Consider the following 19,165-nt stretch of genomic DNA (forward strand, 5'->3'; position numbering starts at 1 on the left):
CCTGCCGCAGGGATGCCAAGATGGATGACCTGCTACCACCGACCTGATGCAGAGCCTATCTACCCCCACAAACTGGCAGGGATTACAGAAAAGTTGGCAGCCTGAAATATACAGTCCCTTCTCTAGAGAATAGAAACATAATTAGATAATAAATTACACACTCATTTAAAATCTCATTAAGGTGTTTTGAAATAATTTTATTATTTCCAAATAATGTCAGTTGCAGGGGCAGGGGAAGGAGAGAGATGATAAGAATAACAGAGTCTGGCTCTCGGGTTCTGAGTCAGGCAAATTCATCATGGAAGAATCAAATACATTACTTCTCCTTTGTGGGGCTCCTTATCCATCAAATGAAGCTAATCAAACTTGACTAATAACTTCATTTGCAAAGTGCATTGGTGAAGAATGGCAGACCTCAAAAAATAGAGAGAGGACAAAGGCATGCTCTTTATACCCGTTAAATAGGCTGCTTGACCATGTAAAGGTCATTCAAGTTAACTGTATGTCAGAACAACTCTAATTTTATTTTCCAGATGCGTTAAGATTCATGATAGGTTTTACTTTATTTTTTAAAATACTAAAAGTATATTCCTAATAAATCAGCTAAAACTTAAAAATACATGTTGTCTTATAAAATGAATTTCATTTTTCTATTGATTTCTATTATTATTCCAGAAAGGCTGTGTCTGCATTTATTGTGGAACTAAAATTGTCAGGGGCTTCTCTCTCATGCATTTTAATCTTCTCAGCTCATTCCCTTATGAGTTATAGTTATCTCTACGCAAATATTAAAATATAGTGAAAAGATAATTTAGGTAAAGAAAAAGAATATAACTTTGCACATGATCTACCAGATCTCCCTGATTTTTAATGTGAGAGTTATTATGGATCACGTTTTTCTAAAGCAGTGCCCTCCTAAATAATCTATTGACACTAGCTACAAGAAACACAACAAAATAAATAGATTTCTTCAAAGATACCGTTTATTATGGATGTAAGAGTTCTTGAGGTTAGGTTATTCTGCTTTTATGTCAATGTACTTTTGATTTTTATTCTATTAATTTGGAAATATCATGACATTAGAGTGGTTCAATAGATTCCTGACACTTCTTGGTGAGCATTTGACAAATTCTCATGAGATGGATAAATGAATAAATAAGTTAATGGATGAATAAAAGCCTCTCATTTTTTTGTTGTTGTTGTTAAAGAAAGAAGTAACTTCATACTCTGAGGAAAAAATTCATACAATATTGTTTTGTGCTTCTCTTACTATTTTTGCTTTCCAAATAATCAATACAAGTTACTTCATAGGTCCGGATGTCTAGATTTATTTCAGGGAATGGACTCTAAAAACATGTAAGTTTTTTTGTTTTCTCTCTCTCAAATTAATGAAACTTAAAATATACTGTTTAAAGTCAAGACACTTTAGAAGTGTCAAAGAACATACAGAACAAAGGTCCAAAAGGCTGTAGAATTACATAGTTCATCTCTAGGATCCATGGCAACAGGGAAAAACATTGTTGAAAACAGTGCCACATTTAACAATCTGCTCAGATATGAATCAACCTGAGTTTTAAGATATGACCTTTTTAAAGAAGAACATGGTTTATTTCAACTTTCCCTTCATGCAGAGGCAGATCTCTGAAAGCAGGTGTTGCCCCTCAGCATTGTGCAATCCTTGAACTCCTTTCGACCCAGTGCAGGGGATACATTACACCACCAGTAAGTTCCAGTAACCTCAAAGATCACATACTGAGGCCAGAGACTAAAACGAATTGCAGAACTGGGAGCGATGCAGCATCCTATGTCTGCTTCTAATGCTGAGAAAGTATGCACTTGTCAACAAATACTCTAAACACTTTGGCCTTTCTTGCGTCTGTGTAACGAGGCAGCCATACATTCTCTCAACTCTTTGTGTTCTCTCTGCTAGAAGAAATTTTCCTGGCCAACCAAAGACCTAGGTTCAGGTCAAAGCCATGACTAAGTTGTGGGATCCTGGAAAAATTCTTTTTCAGTGTAGAGATAAACAGTCCTAAATTGTAAAATGTCAGGATCGGATTAGATCTTTCTTAGGTCTTAGATTCTGAGAGTTGAGGATTTATAAATTAAATATTTTGAAAATCTACTGAAAAGCACATGTAGAAGAACTATAGTTTAAAACAAAAAAAATTTTTTTCTGGGATCTCAAAGATCTTGGCCAATCTTAAAACTACTATAGAATCTATGTAATAAGATTTGACATTTGTCTTCCATGATTATTTCATGTGTATCCTCTTTCCCATTGGGGAGGTATTTTTACAAGGAGAGGTAGAATCTCATATTTTCAACAACTTTTCCAACAAAACTGAGTTTATGTACTCTTAGTCAGGCACAGTAGTTGGTAAACATTCCATTTTAAAGATCTTTTTATGTGGCAGGATTTTCTCAGAGTTCCCTAAAGGGCAGGATGACTTCTCCAGGCTAGAGATTTATTGAAGTACCCAAGGTCACCCATAGTTTGGGAACTGGAAGTTCTATACTAATATTCTCATATCTATGGCCAGACCTAAGCAGTTGGTAACAATACGTTTGGGTCCTGATCTTTCTTAGATAAAACTTGATAAAAAGCTTCTATCAGCTATTGTCCTTTTATTATATTATTTACTAGTAGTTAAATTTGCTTGCTAGCATTTTCAGAAACGGTTGTGCTGCACTGTACAAATCCTTATCTTTAGAAAGGACATTTGTAGTGTGCCTAAAGCAGTACGTGTTTCTTCCTATTCCTCTTCTGAAAGTCATTATGTTGTTTGTGGGATTTTTAGAAGTGATCATGTACTACATTTATTCAAGTAAGTATCCTTGGATATGTTGTCGTACTTTAGAAGAACTGAATTAAGGTCTACCAGCTATCCTCTGTAGCACATATTTAATTTTATTTATTGACATTAAAAAATAACTATAAACCACTCATTTTTTTCAGTACAATGAATATTCCATGGCGTTTGCCCTTCAGAGGATCCCATAGTATATGGGAAATGAAGAAAAATTTTACAAGAGTTGAATAAACAGAATGTCGTGAAAATCCAAGGGAGAGATGGACATATTCCTTCTACCATTTATAAATCACTATAGTGTGCAATATTGTACAGGAAGAGGTCTTCTATATTATTTGTTGCATTTCATGTCTATAATAGTTTTAAAATCAGATGGTCCAAATCTGAATAGAGGGTTTATCATTTGAATGGCAAGGTCATATTTTGACCATTAACTTTTGTGACAGTCAGTAGTGTAAGAAAAGATAGAAATCATAGTTTAAACTTGGCCATACTAGCAAAGGGAAATGCCCAGTGCAGAGACAAGAGTCAACTAAGTGTTAGCAACCTTGGATTCTGCTCCACATCTGGCAATAAGTAAATCTTGGGCGTCATTCCTCAACTCCAGGAGGTCAGCAGCAGTTTATAATCTACAAATGAAGTCCTACTAAGATTACTTTAAGGATTATTAAGCTCTACATCTATGAAATATCTTATGTCATTATATTGATGTAAATATGCCCATGACCTAAATATAATTAATAATATATAAATGTAAACATTTATACTTATACACAATTAATAATGTTAATTAACATAATTAATATAATGTTTATTGCATATCAAGCAAATGCAACTCAACGTGCTTAGTATCATGAGTTTTAGACGGAGACAATATCTTTTACAATAACTTTTACAGCAGGTAAGAGAACTTCCTAAAAAGTTAAGCCATGCTAAGTATCATTATCCAATGTGAACTGGGGGTCATATGTTTCTGGCAAGACAAATTAGAAAGAACTTTGCCCTACACAAACCCATTTGCATCACCATCTGTTTGGAAGGAAATTATCCCCTGAGAAGAATAGGAGACTGAAATCTGACAGTCTGAACGCTCAGACTAAACCCACAGGCTGAACCCTCTCTGTGCTCCACCTACCACCATTGAGTTGCAAGGATATTCAAACGCGACTGATGTGCTAGTGCAGCCCTGAAGAAGTATAAATGCAAGGTGAAACAACAGAACAGGGAACTCTCCAAAGGACTAAGGGCATGGCTAGCCAGCACTAGGCAGAAAGATCAAGGAGTGTTGGTTTTGAGTTCAGGGAAGTGCTGATAGAGAAACAATTTCTATCCCAGACACACTTGTAGCATGTGCCTTTCCTGAGGAATAACAGCTGTGTGTGTAATTTGAAAGGCCTACGCCACTGAGAGTTGTAGCACATTAGTGCCCAAGCACTTGCCCGAGCTTTGGTGGAAGACATTCAGGCAGACAAAGTGGTAAACTGTTCTCCTCTTGTCACAAGAGTAACATTGGCTTCAGCAAACTGGTAAGTATTTGCGCCAAGAAAGCAAGTAGCAAAAGTCAGCATGAGGGGCACTGCATAACCAGAATTGCTGGAATCGTGTGTGGGTAATCCATCTGTGCTTGAGGCTTAGCTACTGAACTCATAGTCATTAGAGAGGGTGAGTTCCTAATTCACTGGCAGGTAGCACTAGCAGTGAGAGATGACCAAGACTGACATAAGCACCCTTGAGTTTCATGGAACATCTACCAAGGAGAGATCTCTGGAATACTGGATTTCCTGTAAGTCTGGCTTATGGAAGCTCAGAGTCATAGTAAAGTGGACATTAATATAAATGGGGCTGCATTAGTACTGGTAAAGCATGATTCATCCAGATTACATAGAGATCTTAAGAGTAAATGGGAAATGGCAAAGAAGTATTATTATATCTTGGACATCTAAAAAGACATTAGATGGAGTTGGCATTGGACGGAGGACCCAAAGGAAAGGTAGGAAATTGACAGTCAGAAATGAAGGAGACATATTTAGGTTGAAGGCTTAAATAAGCAAAGGCATGCAAGCAAAAAGCGGAAAGGACATTTCGCAATGTCTGGAAACGTTTTTGATTATCACAAATTGTGGGGTGGGGTAGGAGAGTGTGAGACTGGTATCTACTGAATAGAGGCCAGGCATGCTGCTAAACATCCTGCAATGCATAAGACAGCCCCCTACAACAAATAATTACCTGGCCCCAAATATCAGTAATGTTGAAGTTGGGAAATCTTGCTCTAATGCATTCCCTGCCATAGGTATAATGTAATATGCCAGTTCACCAGTGGGGGGCAGTTTTAACAATTGCACTGCTACTGTGTGCCAGGGCTCTCTGTGTACTACCTACTTCTAGTGATGGGGTCATCATTGCTAGCTGAAAGTGAGTTCTTGTCATCCCATACCATGTCTACTTTCTGTGATCATTTCTAATACCAACTGTTGTAGCTTGGGTTCCCTGGGAAGCAGACACTGATACAAATAAGTGTGTGGGAAGTTTATTAGGGAGAGTTCTTGGTATTAACTCCTGTTGAAGGGAAGGAAAGGAAGTAGGATTGGGCAGAGAGAGAAGCTGAACTTTGATAGTCTCAGAGGCTTTGGCCAAAATGTAGGAAGTCCTGAAACTGGGATGAAGGTTCAGAGTTGTGCTGAGATGGGGTGAGAGGAGCAGACCTTTATACTCCACGTCAACTAGTTCTTGAAAACACACTGCATGAGGAAGGGCTCATGATGTTGGGTGAGGTGACCCTCTTCAGCCTAGGCAACGTCTTTCAGGGGTTAACAGCTAAAGATTTTCTTTGGGCAGTATTTCCGGAAGTTGGAGGAGTAAGTTCAATTTTCTTGAAGGGAGATTTGGGCTGTGAATAACTGCATCTGCCACAGCCGTTGTCTTAGGTATGTCAGTAAATAGTGATATTATTTTCCCGTAAGCTTATTTGAAGACAATTTAAATGTATTAAAATTGCAACTCCTGGATGCTCTGACAACACACCATTGTCTGCTTTCCTCAGTCTTCTTTTTCCTTTCTTAAATGCAAATGTCATTCAATAGTTCCTGCATTCTATTTACTCTTCTCTCCCTATCTCAGAGGAGAGAGAGACTTATCTGAAAATTCCAGCCATGTGCTGATCAATCTCAAATTTATATTCCCATCTTTAAATCCTCTCCTATATCTCCAACTGCGTTGAATATTTTGTACTGTGAGAGAAAGAAAAGAAAAAGCAGCCTCTGACATTCAGAAGCTGGCCTGGCACTCACAAGTAGCCATTATTTTCCTATTAAATGTAAACAATTTTGCAGAATACCAGACTCAGAGGAGGTTACACTGAGACCACGATAAAATGAGAAAAAGCCCGGTTTCTTCATAATTATGTGTAAGCACAAATGAAAATAAGGTCACTGTGCCCCCCCAAAAATGCCAGACTCCCTCTTTCTTGGCTTAAATGATTGAATGCTGCTTCTTTAGCAATTACACTTTTATCAACATTCTATAGTGATGATTTATTAAGATATACAATCATAGAATTGCCCTGCTTTCTAAAACCTCTACTTCTTCCAACCATCCTCCAAATTATCCCCCAAACCAAAGCCTAAATCCTATAATCTGAGATTCTTTCTCCATCCTCTTGAGACATGCCATGATTCCCCATGGTGTGTATTCGCCTTCATTACAGTAAGTAATAAAACCAACATGTTCAATACAAATATTTTCCTGGTGGTTTTGCTGAAGAGCATTGACAGTGGATAGTTTGCTTGTACCCACTGATGCCAAAACCTAAACTAATGATATGAGCCCTTAAGAAGAGGGACTTTGCTATGACAGAAAGACCACTGAAATTAGATTCAGAAAATCTGGATTTACATCATTTGCCCAGTGTTTATGAAGTCAGATAATTTTGAAAAGTTATTAATTTTCTCTAATCATTAGTTTCTTAATCTGTTCAAAGGTAAGCTATTATATGGTGAATTAATAATGTGGCTAACCCATTCATTTAACAAATATTTATTGAGTGTCTATTATATGCCAGATTTTGTGCTAAACTCTTGAGATAAAATGGAGGGAAAAACAGACATGCATCTGTCCTCACAAAGATTAAGATCTAATGAAGAAGACAGACATTTCTGAAACAATCACCAAAAATACATGCAAAATTGCAATATGGTAGGTGAAGGCAACACTAAAGAGGGATAAAGCATCTAAACTCAGCCTGGTTGTAGAAGGTTTCCCTGAAAAAAAATCTGAGCTGATATCCTATGGATAATTAGGAATTAACTGGTGAAACGAGGTAGTTGAGAAGACCACATTGCACAGAGGGAATAATATGTGCAAAGATGCTATGGTGAGAGGAATTTGAGAAAGAAAAAAATGCCCTTGTTACCAAAGTTGAGAGCAAGGCAGTGGGATCCAAGAGGATGTTTAAAGAGTAGGCAGGCAGAGGCTACGTAGACCATGTTAAAACTTTTGGTCTGTACCCTAGTAGCAAATTTCTAGAAATTTCTAGATATTTTGGGTACATAATAGGTATTCAATAAATAGTTATGCTATTCTTTCTTATGCCATCTATGTTTTCCAGTCCAATTTAATTAGTGATAGAACTCATTCTTCTGAACTTCTGGAATATATGCAGTAGAGTTGATAACTGAACAGTGAAGTCAATCTCTGAGAACACTACAAGACAATGTTTTCCATAAGTCTTTAGGAAAACCTCTGTCTTATAAGGGCGTCTTAGTGAAGCTCAGCCAGAAGACTCAGTAGCTGTTATATGCATATGTTCAAAAGGAACCATTTTCCTATCCATTCATGTTCATGAATTTAGAATAGTAAAATGGAATGTAACAAGTTTAGAGAATCTTTGGGTGATTTTCTCTCTGACCACCTTACTCTGAATTTGATAGTTGGTAAATTCAGCCTGAATACTCTCTGAACATGTTGAAAAAATTGAGCTTAGCATTCTACCACTGATTCTCTTTTGGAAAGAAATGCCTTGAAGTTAATGTGTATTTCAGATGCTTCTCTATTCTAATAACTGAACAGGTATCTAACATGAAGTCTTGGAAATGTGTGCCACATAAAATGGCTGAAAAAATTTAACAATGGAAATAATAGCTAGAGAACGCCCCATACAGAGAAAAAAGGTGTGGCAGGAATTTCACTATATTCTTTTCCTACCATCTTGACTACTTTTCATCAGTTCACCTTTGACATTTTCTGAGGGAATCATGTAATTCACATTGAACCTGCTGTTCCCTCCCATGCCTAATTCTGTCTGATACTGCAATGTGACATTTTTTTCCAGAGCAGTGAAAAGTAGTTAGATATTTCTCTCTTAACTTTCACAGCTTGTTTTCTCAGGATCCTAAATGTACTTTTCATGCAAGAGGAATTAAACTGTGTTAGAGTTGGCTGTTCTTACTATTTTGTTAAAAACAAAAGAACACTTGAACGTTCCATGTCCTTCCAACTTTCCAGATGTTTGTCTACTGTTTTCCTGTCTCTCTTCTTTTAGGTTACTTCTTATGAACTCATCAAAATAGTAAACAGGAACTTACCAAAAATTATCTTCCTTATATATTTTAAGATGATCAACTAATATTTTTTGTTATTGTTTTTAACTTATTATGTGTCTTATTATGTGGTGAAGCTGGAACAATTTAGATGGGTTAGTGATTCCTAAATCTTGCTGTATTAATCTCCAAAGTGACTTTTGGTCTGGAATGTTTTAAGCTCCCAAAGTGATTTTGATGCACAGAAAGTCATGGGAACCAACAGCCCAGAAGAGTTTTAGGCTCCTTTCCACTCTGAGATTTGATGATCCTAAACTCAGCCTATGGCAGGGTTCATTTTAAGAAGTAAAATTATTTTTCACTGTGATACACCAGTTTATGAGTTACCTTTCAATGAGGGCCTGCATAGTTTCCTGGGCATCACAATGTTTTGAAAAAATTACCGCAAAGTACTTAAGGAGCATAAGTTTTAAAATACTACCTGGAAAACTGTTCTGAGTTTAATAGTCACTGTATCTTGTTAATGATAGGATAGCTCATTTTAGTGAATACTTTCAAGGTTCAAATTCGTTGTATTCAAGGAGTTATAAGTTAGCGATGGAAATGGGAATAACCTAAAAGAAGCAAAAGTCAAAGTAATTTTCCCAATTTTGGGTAATTATTTTGTTTTTAAGAACACTCAGATATTCTAATCCAGCCACTGCAAATTAGCTTTGTCTGAATTTAATTTGTCTCCTTATAATAGTTATCTTATCTCTACTAAAACCCATGCAATTAGACATTCATAAAGGTTTTCACAGTGAAATTCCAGTTCTGTCTGGAAACCACACCTAATCTCCTCAGGGATGTGATTTCTCACTCAAAACATTGGCATGCCATAGTTCATGCTCTCTTTTGATACGCTTACCACACTACCTTGCTTTACTGGTGCTGGTGTGCATGTGCATGACTTGCCTTCCTTCTACAGTATCAGTTCTTTAAATGCTGAGATTGTCCTTTTTTTTTTTTTCTTGATCTCTGGGTTCAATTAAATTAAAGCAGGAGCCAGATTCTCATCAAATATCTGAGTCTGTGAATAATTTCCTGTGAGGCTCTCAGAAATTCACTTAATACATCAGTCAAGGCTCGTTTTTACAAGCAACAGAAATTAAATATGACTAATTTATGCTGAAAAAGGAAATGACTAAACGATATTTTATAGCTCCAGGAAGACTGGAGATCTAATGTGAGAGACTAAGAAGCCAAAACAAGCCTGAAATCTCGTCACAGAATGGTTCTTATGAATGTCTGTGAGAGACCACCGATTTTAACATTAACACCATCAATACTGGACGCTGCATTTGCTGCCACCAGAACGCCTCCAGTGCAAGAATGGAGTCCTTATCTTTTTTGTAGAATTGATTTCTGAGTCTAGGATTGGATCAATACACAAAGTCTTGTGCCCATACTTTAATCTCTTTAATAAGGGAGTGCAAGGAAATCAGTATATGAGGGTTTTTTTCTGGCTTCCACAGCAGGAGACGTTCTCTGCATTACAAGAGGGATGATTCCCCAGACATAGGAAAGGAAATATGATTCTATGTAGCAAAAAATAATAATGAATGTCTACCTTAGACATTCTCTTTAATTGTCCAAATTCTACACACATCCTTTTACTGAAACAATAAAAATACCCCATTCATCATAACGAATCTATGCCTTATGCAACAAACAATATACTTCTGCTCTATCATCTGAGTTCCGTTTTCAACTAGAATGCTTTTGGTTGCAAGTGACAAAGAACTCAACTCAATTGGTGCAAACCACAGGAATTCATAAACTTGTAGAACAATATCTGGAGAAAGAGCTGTTTTGTTCATTCAGTAACACAATGATGCCAGGTGGGGGTGGGGAAGAGGAAAGGGGAGGGAGAACAGGTTCATCTCCTTTATCTCATCATATCTTATTCTTGGGAGAAAATTAGTTTTCAGAACATTCCAACAGACTTTCTCGTACAAGGCATTGACCAGAATTATGTTTTCTGCATATGTCTAAATTAATCACTGGCAAAGGAAATGAGATTACAGCGATTGGTGTGGACCTACAGTCACCCCTTGAGGCAGCAGAAGGCTCATCTTTCCTGAGCATATTGCTATGTGATAAATGGAAAGTAATCAGAGTTCTAAAAAGTAGAATTGCTTCTTTATAGGCAGTTCTGCCACATTTGACATTTCATTTTTTAAAGTTTCTTAATTTATAAAAGAAAGAGAACTGGTTTAAATTATCTCTAAGTTTTCTTAAATGCTAATTTAAATAGGCTGATTTAAGAAAAATTCATGAATACTCTCTTTAAAGTTCATTAAAATCTCATGAGGGAGATAGATATATAATTCCATTTCAAGGCAGAATGAATTACATATTTTATAGAGACATAAGCTGTAATGGGATCATACCAAAGAGATATATCAATTGCTTATATGTGGTAATTACTCAATAAATACAGACCAAAAGTGAAAATTTATAGACAGAATCTATTTCAATGAAGAATATAGTATGAAAATCTAATAAGACACTAAAATTTACTGACTTGACTGGGATTAAATGGATATTTTTGTGCCTCCCATATTTTGAATTTATAGAATAACAGATGAGAAAAAGGATTTATTTATTTTGGCCACAATTATTTTCCTTAAAGTTTACATTCAGACACTCAAGAAAATCTAACCCATGTTGCAGTCTGTTTACCATAAATTTACTTTATGGGGGTATACCATATTTTGGACTTGAGTATCAAATGCTTCTGAGAGTTTGCTTTAATTTCTAAATGATGACTCCATTCCTAGGAATTTTGCAAAAGGCTTTAGAGTTTACAAACTGCTTTGCCATTCATTATCTCATCTACTCTTAAAAAACACATTGTAAGGTTGATAAGCTAACCTTCTTTTTCTTTTTAGTGAGGTCAAAAATAAAGCCTAAAGTCAAGTAACTAGAACTCAGAGAGTTCTGTGATTAGAAGTCATATCCGGTGACTTCAAGTGCAGTGCACTTTGTGCCCCCTAAGTTGTATTTTTCCAAAAGAAAACTATATTCGATTCCAAAGGCTTTGATTTGATTATAAATTCAGAAACAGCTGCAGTTGGATGGGACTTTGCCTTTCCTAATACAGTGTCCAAAATATCAACTATCTATGTTTCACTTTAAAAATAAGGTAACCTAGTAGAATACTTTTCCTTAAAGGGAATGTTAAATCAGTTACAATCATGTCTAATAAAATAACCCCTGAAACTCACCAAGGCGATTGCTGAGTTGTTGCTGTAGGTATGAAGGAAGATATCTTGGACTGCTAGGTGAAAGAATGGGGTTTATGCCAGAGTCTTTCCACTGACCATGTGACCCTGAGAGAAGTCATTTTCTCTCCTAGTGTTAGACGAGGATGGTTGTGGTGTTAGACAAGGATTATTGCAGTGTTAGACAAGATTACCTTTAAGGTCCCTTCTAGCTCTCATAGCTATTTCCTTAGGTATAAATGGAATAAAAGGGATCAAAATTCATTGAATATTAAAACTAAAAGAGACCTTCAAGATAGTTTATTTCAATCATCTCTTTTACAGATAAAGACATCTTTTCCTGGTGAGGGGAAGTGACTCACCCGTGGTCACATATAAAATTAGCATGACATTCATCTCTTTCTAGTAGATGCTGCTGGTTCTCTCTAGACTAGGCACCAAAGACAGCAAACTTATCTAGGATAAACAAAAGTTATTAGCCTAGTAGTAAGTGTTCATTACTAGGAATAGGGCCATGGGTTTGACTTCAAAGCAACTAACCAACTGTTTGGCCTTGGCCACATCACTTGTTTGTCTTGATTTCAACTTCCTCATCTGTAAGAGAAGAGATTGGAATAGATGATGTACACATATGGAAATAATTTTTACGAGAATTGCATTTATTTATCTATTTATTTAAGAAGTATTTATTGAGTGCCCGATGTATGCCTGGATTATTCTTGGCTCTGTTCTAGGTACTGGGTTTCAGAAGCAAACAAAACATGCAAGTTCCCCGTCCTCAAGGAAGGTATAATCTCCTCTGAAAGGAGGAGAATTCTTTTTTTAAAGGTAAATAAACAAATAGATAAATTCAGAGCTCTATGCTAGATATTATAAGGGACATCAAAATGCATAGGTCAAAGATCTGTGACCTCATAAATATTTAAAATGTACTGGAGAAGAGAAGCTCAAGCAGGTTCTGCATGGCTTTTGTAGAATACTGTATTGCAGGCACCTAGCATATGCCTGTAAATAGTAAGCACCAAATAAAAGATTAATAAAGGAATAAATGAGAGAGGTAAAAATATTTAAAATGCTTATGATCACAGTTGCTCTTTCTATTACTTCTGATTCCTTTTATAAAGAAGTAAGTTGTTGAATTTATGGTTTGAAAGCATTATTAAAACTTTAAAAAGGGTAGCTTAGTGCTTGGGAAGTCAAACTGGAGAAGTAGAAATAAAGGATTGTTTTTCATGTTCTTATTTTAGATCCATATCTATCTCTACATTTTATTCATCTCTTTCATCAGAAATATTGATGTTTTAGGAAAGGTTATTTGCTTTGAATTTGTTCCATGCCATTCTGTTTTGTCTTGGCAGAGAGGTGAGTGCTTTCTGATGATTAAAAATATTAACCCAAAGCAAGAATAAATCTTTCACTCACAGACCATGATACTAACACTTTAGAACATTCGTCATGCACATTTGCAAGGTAAAACATATTTTGTTTCCTTTGTGATAACTGCGACTGCTATAAATAGAAGAAACATCCTTCACTATGGGATTATAAATTTTTGTATAGTTGAAAACTTTAAAGTAGAGGAATTCAGAATATTAAAATGAAAAAAATGAGCGCATAGCCATAATCATTCTTGTGCAAATTACAAATCACAAAAGTAAACATCAAATAGCTCATAAATAGGGGAAATCTCGAGATTTGCCATTGATATTTACTATTTAATTAACACTCTGAAGCATGTAAACTAAGTTATTGATGTATGTGTGTTTATATATATATGTGTGTGTGTATTATATATATATTCCTAAAGTGCTACAGCTCTTGCATTTTTGTTAAGATGCGAATTTCCTTAAGCCATAAGTTTAAAGAAATCAAAGTTTTTCGTGATTAGAATTTCTCAAAACATACACTGTTGGCTCAAAATTTTAGGAGCTTCCCTGGGTGACATCTTAAACTGGACCCCCATACACAGAGGGCAAAGAGAGATGAAGAAAAAAGCAGACCACACCATATTGGTAGGTGGCAGGTCTAGTAGGCAAAGAAACTTACATATGAGGCTTGTCTTGGGTAGCTGCAAGATGAGGAGATCTCCCCACTCGTCAGCTAGAATCTTAAAAGTTTATATGGAGGCCTTAACTGGGTTCAGCAATGTACACTGTCAGATTGTCTCAGCAGTACATTGCTCTCTCAAGTCTGCATCCTTGAAAATGGCTCCCACTGTGGGAACAATGGGCAGAACATACATTCCAAGGACAGGGGTAGGGGTGATGAGCCTTCCGTGGCCCAGGTCCAGCTCTTGGGTCAATCAGCAGTCATGTTCTCTAGATGACCTCCTCCAACACACACTTCAGGTCAAATGCAAGTAAAGCATTTCAAAGCATGTTATAACTGTGATTAAGTCTGTTTCCTTTCTAATAAGATATTATCATCCCCATTTTAAAGCATTTATTAAAATTAAGGGTACATAGAATTCTTGCCCCAAATCTCACAAGGTCACAACTAAATTACTTTTTTCATATTTTCAATTCAATTTAACCGCTACCCACAAGGCATTGTGGCATGCAATGTAGATGACACAGAATTAATTTTCTGCCTTTCATGAGCTCACAGTATATAAGTTTTTGCCTACATCTTCGTCTCCTAAACTTTGTCTCTTCTTTTTTCCTTTCACTAGTTAAATTCATTGTATGTCTCCACCCTTCAACTGGCCAGAATAAGATCGTGCGTTACTCAAACCCAGGTTACCTAGAGCACAAAGGTCTCCAATCTCTGGATTTTTTGTCCTACGTTGTGTTGTTCCATATTTATAGCAAAAAGACTCCCACAAAATAAAACAAAAAAGCCCTAAGATTTAATACAGAGAATGATAGCACACCCTTGTAGAATTAAGAAAAAATTACACAGAATGTGAAGCAAGCTATGTGAATTAACGTACTATATGGAAAAAAATCCATAAATAAAATAATATTAAAACGGCTTAGTATTTTTTAAAAGCTCATAAAGTAAACTTCCACTTGAGCTAAGATGAAGTAACAGAGAGCAGCTTTATCTTTATACTTAAACAACTTGACAGTTAAACAAAATATATGAAGCAGTGCAGGATTGTGATTCCTGAGAAAAGGAAAACAAGATAAACCATACAATTTCACCAGCTTAACATCTAGAGTACATGTCTCGGCTACACATAGGAAAAAGAAACCAAATAGAACCTGAAGTTCCTGCTGAATTAAGGGCAGAATTTAGTCATCTGAATAGAGGTCAAAGTTCAGAAAAGCCAAAGTGGTTAGAGTTTGGGGACAGAGTACCAGAGAAGAGGGAACTACACAGATGGAAGGATCAGGAGATCTTCAGAGAGGTCCTCTTATGTCTTCAGCTGAGTATCATCTGTATGTGTGTAAGAGGACACAACCAGAGGCTAGGAGAAAACCAACAGAAAGGGAAAGGCAGAACAATAACAAGATCCCATATGGGCTGGGAATATTTCATGCTCCCGTTAGCCCGACTGGAAAGATCTTACACAAGGAAATGAATAGTATCCTCAGAAGGTGTCACTTCAGTAATATGGCTAAATTACTATTAGATTAAAATCTTCTCTGGATCTTCCCTAAGAAAACTTAAAAGTAAGCATGAAAAGTTCCAATTTATGGGGCTGGCCCCGTGGCCGAGTGGTTAAGTTCGCGCGCTCCGCTGCAGGCGGCCCAGTGTTTCGTTGGTTCGAATCCTGGGCGCGGACATGGCACTGCTCGTCAGACCACGCTGAGGCAGCGTCCCACATGCCACAACTAGAAGGACCCACAACGAAGAATATACAACTATGTACTGGGGGGCTTTGGGGAGAAAAAGGAAAAAAAAATAAAATCTTAAAAAAAAAAAGTTCCAATTTATTTCTAGTAACTTAGCTAAGCATCTGAAAAGTCCAACAGTATTTAAAGGAATACAGAAAATATCAAAAAACAACAATGTAAAATATACAATGTCAAACATTTAATTGAAACTTATCTACCATGCAAAAAATAAGAAAATATTACCAAAAACATGATAAAACTGTCAATAAAAACAAATCCAGAAACAATAGGTTTAATGAAACTAACAAACAAGGATGTTAAGATAACTATTAGGAATATGCTCCAAATATTTAAGCAGGTAGAGGAACATAACCATAATTAGAAGAAAAAGGAAAGATAGGTTTAAAACACAAAAGTAAACTTCTAGAGAAGAAAAACTCTATCTGAAGTGAAAACTACATTAGATGGAATTAATACGTTTATACTTATTAATTGCTGTTTCAGTATTTATTAAGTTTATACTTAATTACTATACTTTATGGAATAATATCACATGTTCTAATACAGCTAGTTGGAGACCCAGAAGGAAAAGAGTGGGAGGGAAAGAAAAAGTATTTGAGGAAATATTGACCAAAAATTTCTCAACTTTTATGAAAACTATAAACTCAGAGATCAAGAAGCTCAATGAATCCCAATAGAATAAACACAAACTCATCCCAAGGCACATAATGATTTGGTGAAAACCAGTGATGCAAAGAAAATCTTAACTGCAGCCAGAGAAAAAAGGCGCATTACACACAAAGGAATAAAGATAAGAATGAAGACTTTCATAAGGACAGTGGAAGCTAGAAGATAATGTAGAGATTTCTTTAGAGCACTAAAAGAAAAACAAAAGAGCAAAATATTTTTCAAAACTGGCAGTGAAATAACTTTTTCAGACATATAAAAATGAGATAATTCATTGCCGTTATATCTGAAAAACAAAATATGTTCAAAGAGGTCTTTTAGGTAGAAGTAAAATTCTATCAGTTAGAAATTTAGATCTGAGCATGTACATGCACACACACACACACACTGAAAGGCACCAGAAATGATAAATATGTAAGTAAATATTAAAGATATTTTATCCTCATTTATAATTTCTTCAAAACATAACCAATAAAAATAGTAACAAGGAATTGTGGAGATGATAACATGTATGGAAGTAAAATGTGTAATAAGAGCATAAAGAATGAGGGGAAATGGAGCATACTGATATAAAATGTTTATGTTATACAAGAAGGAGTAAAATATTATTGAATATAGACCATGATAAGATATAGATGCATATTTTAATTTATAGAGGAATTACTTAAAAATAAAATAAAGAGATATAGCTAATTAGCCTATTATGCGGATAAAGAGGAATCATAAAAAATACTCAATCCAAAAAAAAGGCAAGAGAAGAGGATAAAAATAAACAACAAATGGGAAAAAAAGAAAACAAATGCAAAATTGTTGAGAAATAAATCAAAATCATAGTTGAAGTTTTCAAACTTTCTGTCACTAATTAACAGAACAAGAAAGCAGAAATCAGTAACGTTGTGGAAGTCTTGAACAACTTTACCAACTTGACCTAAATGCCCTTTGTAGATCACTCTATCCAAAATTAACAGAATATCAGAATTTTCATGTGCACATGGAATATTCACTAAATTAGACCTATTTGGGGCTATAAAATGTCTCAGTAAATTTAAAAGGGTTTAGGTTATACAAAATGTGTTCTTTAACCCCAATGAAACTAAAGTAGAAATATATATCAGAAAGATATCTGGAATATCCCCAAATATTTGGAGATCAAACAATGCCTTTCTACGTAATCCGCAAAGAAAGATTTTAAGGAAGATAACAAGGCGTTAACAGAAAATATGCTACATTAAGTGAAAATGAAAACACAACATATAACAATTTGTAGCATGAAAATAAAGCAGTAGGTAGAGGGAAATTTATAGCATTAAAATACTTATACCAGTAATTTTTAAAAGGTCAAAAATCAATGGCACAAGCTTCTAGATGTTTATCATAGGGTAATGGAAATGCATGTTTACACAAAGATTGCACTCAAATTCACATTGCAGCTTTATTATTCATAATAGTTCCAAACTGGAAACAATCCGTTTGTCTTATCAACTCACAAATGAATCAACAATTTACAACTAATGGAACACTACTCAGCAATAAATATAAATGGACTACTATGCACGCAAAAAAGTGAATTTTAAAAGCATCGTGGTAAGTGAAAGAAGCCAAACACAAAATATTATGTACCATATGATTCTTCTTATATGAAATTCCAGAACACTCAAAACTATAGTGACCAAAAACAGGTCAGTGGTCGCCATAAACCAGATATGAGGGAAGCGTATTGGCTGAAAAAAGACTGCAAGGAACTTTTGGGGTGATAGAGTCTATGTGATGATTTTGGTGTTAGTTACATGACTATGAAAATTTATCAAAATTCATTGAATTGTACACTTAAAATTGGTGAACTTTATTTTAAGTAAATTATACCCCAATAAAGTTAATTGAAAATTATAAAAATCAACCCCAGAAAAAGAAGAAATCTTTGAATGTGTTTTAGATTCCTTCTAGGAGGCAAAAACAATTTAAATAAATATGCAAGAGAGCCTCTTTAATAAAAATCTTCTATAATTCTAAGTAGTGGAAAATATATTCATAGTGTTTATGTTTCAATATGAGTTCCCATTGGTGGCACTTCTGCTTCTAGAACAAAATGAAAGTGTGTGACTTACTTTGCTCTAGGAGTTACGGCTGGAAAATCTGTATCATAGAGAGTATAGGTGGGGATGTCTTCTGCTGATATGTTTTATTTACTTTCATTATCTAAATATGCTACCCAATTTTATTAGCTTAATTGCTTTTCCTTAGAAGCGTGTGTAATTTTCCTTTATGCATAATATACTGCACTATATATTGTACCCAAAGGATTTATTTAGTCTAAATTAAAATTGAAAATAAAGACGCACTTAAGGTACGAATCAGCGTTACTTATTAATACTTAGCTTCATTTAAATATCGTAGGAGTATTACGTAGATCTTAAATATAAAGGAGGAACGTAAGGGGGAATTACACAAGTTGGAAAAATCCTCCTGGAAGAGATGTCTGTGTTTCATTGTGGAAAGAGCATAGTCTTTGCAATTGGAATTTATAGTTTCCGGAGACCTGATGTCAAATTTTAGCTTCACTCCTTACCGTCAGAATGATCTTGAACAAATCAGTGAACATTGCCCAGCCTCAGTCCCACCCATTTCACAGGTTATCGTGAAGATCAAATGAAATAATGTTTATGAATATACTTTGTATACTACAAGTTAATATACTGAACCTTAATAAATTGCCAATTTTTGAATTTTTATTTCTAATATAGTAATTTTACACAGTTCAACTCAATACTAGAATACTATTCTTTTTTATTATTAAAGCTGCTCCACCCAGCATAGGAAAAGGTAGAAAACAGATAGCAACAAACATTTTAGATCAAGGAAGTGGCATGATTGAAGGCCCAAGAATGGGGGAGAAAAAATGTGGAGGTGTGATAAGGGAAAGTGAAATCAAAGGAGGCTGGAATGTACAGGACTCAGAGAGAAGGTTGGGGAGATGCAACTGGGAAAGACAGACACAGTGGTCTTGTTGAGAAAACCCTTAAACACCAGGCTGAATGGTTTTAGCCTAATTCAAAGGCAAAGGAATTTTTGAGGAGAGGTGTAAC

This window comes from Equus asinus, chromosome 5 (genome assembly GCF_041296235.1).
Source record: "Equus asinus isolate D_3611 breed Donkey chromosome 5, EquAss-T2T_v2, whole genome shotgun sequence".
NCBI lineage: Eukaryota > Metazoa > Chordata > Mammalia > Perissodactyla > Equidae > Equus > Equus asinus.